The 3,075-nt window shown below is 39.1% G+C and overlaps 1 pseudogene; it reads left to right on the top strand.

Moving 5' to 3' along the window:
* The first annotated feature begins 1,357 nt into the window (after positions 1–1,357).
* LOC140469247 (large ribosomal subunit protein uL5-like) lies at positions 1,358–2,239 on the top strand (annotated as a pseudogene).
* The last annotated feature ends 836 nt before the right edge of the window (positions 2,240–3,075 follow it).

Genomic DNA, 3,075 nt, shown 5'->3' with positions numbered 1-3,075 from the left:
GAGTCCAGAGGAACCTCGATTATCCGGCATTCAATTATCCGAATATTGGATTAACCGGCAAGATCCTAAGGTCCCGAAGCTTGGCTAAACTATGTTATCCAGCAGTCGATTATCCAGAATTCAATTAACCGAATGAAATCCTCCCCACCATGTCCTTCGGATTATCGAGGTTCCTCTGTATTCTGTTTCCAGTGGTTGGTATCTCAATATCTCGGATCACAATTTCAAGATTGTTAGCAAGACAACTAGGATATGAAGGATGTCGTTAAACTTGAGAAGGTGCAGCAAAGATTTACAAGGATGTTGCCAGAACTGGAGGGTTTGAGCTACAGGGAGAGGCTGAATGAGCTAGAGTTTTGTTCCCTGGAGCATCAGAGGGTGAGGGGGTGACCTAATAACAGTTTATAAAATCATGAGGAGTTTAGATAGGATGAATAGCCAAGGTATTTTCCCACAATAGGAGAGTCCAAAGCTTAGAGGTCAGAGGTTTAAGGTGAGAGGGCAAAGATTTAAAAAGGATCCAGGGGTTACTTTCTCACACAGAAGATGGTGTACATATGGAACGAGCATCAGAGGAAGTGGTGGAAACTGGTACATTTACAACATTTAAAAGGCATCTGGATGGATACATGATTATTGTTGTTGTTGTTATTATTATTGTTATAATTATTCATTACTCAGACCTTTGAGTAAAGGAGTTGGGATGCTAAATTGAGATTATACAGGACCTTGGTGAGGCATCTTCTGGATTATTGTGTCCAGTTCTGGTCTCCCTGTTAGAGGAAGGATACTGTTAAAAGCTAGAGAAGGTTCAGAAGAAATTCACCAGAATGTTGCTCGGAATGGAAGGTTTAAGTTACAAGGAGAGGCTAGATAGACTGAGACTATTTTCCAATGGAGCATAGGAGGTTGAGAGGTGGCCTAATGGAGATTTATAAAATAATGAGGGGTATTGATAAGATGAATTGGCAGATGTTTATTTTCCCTAAGGAGTGTGAATTTCAAGACTGGGGGGATATTTTTAAGTGAGAAAAGAAAGATTTTAAAAAAGACATGAGGGCAATTGTTTTATACAAAGAGTGGTTCATGTGAGGAATGAACTTCCATAGGAAGTGGTGGATATGGGTCCAGTTACAATGTTTAAAAGACATTTGGATAATGGCATGAATAAGAAATATTTGGAGAAGTGTGGTGCCATCTTCCATTTCATCTTCAGATTGTAGCCATCAATACTAAAGCAGTACCAGTTCAGAATACCAGTACTAACCTGAGGTCACAGCAGCCTTTTACAAATAGTATGGCATGAGCGATGGTGCTGTTTGGGCAGATATCTGTTGAGTGGTTAGTTGCTCTAGGAATGGCGAATGGTAAGATGGTACTGGAATCCAACATGACACATGCCGTGGAGTGGGTAGGTAATTAATGCGGCGAGTTGGTAACATAGAGTGAGAGAATTCACTTGGTCATGCAGCGGAAAACCCTCCAAAAAACCTGGCACAACTTAGACTTAGCCTAAAGATGTAAGCTTCAGCCCAAGGCATGTAATCCCGTTAAGAAACTGTTTGGCGTGTTGCTAGAATGAAGTAGTGGAACTCCTACATTGGATCTAATAGTAATAAATATCACAAATTTTCATCCTGGTTCTAAAGGAAGAAGCACTGACACAAGGCTGAAAATTCAGCTGAAACCTTTACTGTCAAGCTGCTGTGGGAATGGCAGGTGAAAAGAAGGAAGATCTTACACATGAACTCCACATTAGGAAGCTATGTTCAAAAAGCTGCCTGGGTGAAAGTGGTGACAGACTCACCAGAGCTGCTAAAGTGTTGGAGCAACTCACTGACCAGATCCCAGGGTCTTCCAAAGCTTACTGTACTGTGCAATCATTTGGTATCAAATGAAGAGAGAAGATTGCTGTTCATTGCGCAATCCAAGGAGCCGAGACTGAGGAAATTCTGGAGAAAAGTCTAAAGATTAGGGAATATGAACTGAGGAAGTGTAACTTCTGCAACACTGGAAGCATTGGCTTTGGGATTCAGGAGCACATGGATCTGGGCATCAGGTATGATCCTGATAATGACATTTATGGTCTGGATTTCTATGCGGCCATGGGACAGCCTGGTTTCAGCATTTCAAAAGATGAAAAAGGAGGAACATTGGTTCAAAACATAAGATTTCCAAGGAAGAAATAATGAGGTGGCTTCAGCAAAAAAAAAATGGCATCCTCCTGCCTGAAAAGTAATTTGAAGAGCATATGAAGCAGCAATAAGACTAGTTTGTATCAGGAAAAAGAAAACAATAACCAGAGAACAGAGAGGGAGAGAGATGTAAATGAAGGCAAAGTTCCTCTTGGTCAAGGTAATCTGATTGACATAGCAGTTTTCGGAAGTCTCAAACTTGAAAAAGAGGAAATTGAGTAAGATTATCTTGCAAACATTTAATTGATGGCAAATTAACCATAAACCATTTAGGCAGATTGAAGATAAAGCACAACTTAAAGCTTTATTATTAACTTTAGAACGATATGAAATTTATAGTCAGGGTTCTGAAAAAATATTTTGCATTCCATTACTCAAAAAACAAATGAGGAACAAGATACTATCCTTGGTGAATGAGTTTTACAATCTGTTTCTGTTGAAATCCATGCTGACTGAGCTCATTAAGTATTTGAGATAACCAAAGATACAAAATGTAAAACATTCAGCTTTATTTTTAAGTAAGAAACCTCATTTAATTTTCATCAATGATTGTTTACTTGTTTAAGATGCATAATTCAATGAAATGTAGAGTATCAGATGAATTGAACATATCACAAAAGTAAAACATTACAGCCAAAGCATCATCCTGATGTACAAGGGGAGAGTAATTTTGGAAGAGATTTTTTCACTGCAGCAGCAAGCCCTTAGAAAAAATGTAACAAGTCTGTGCTGCCTTTGGCTGCATTGAAGTCAATTGATAACAAACACTTGAAAGACATCATCCAAACAGCTGATATGAATTCAACAGACAGACCAGCTTTGCCAGTAGCAATGCATGTAAGACCTGGACATTCAAGAAAAAACTCCTTTGTTCTTTTGA

This window comes from Chiloscyllium punctatum, chromosome 49 (assembly GCF_047496795.1).
Source record: "Chiloscyllium punctatum isolate Juve2018m chromosome 49, sChiPun1.3, whole genome shotgun sequence".
NCBI classification, from domain to species: Eukaryota; Metazoa; Chordata; class Chondrichthyes; order Orectolobiformes; family Hemiscylliidae; genus Chiloscyllium; species Chiloscyllium punctatum.
This window is presented reverse-complemented; position numbering and strand designations above follow the sequence as displayed.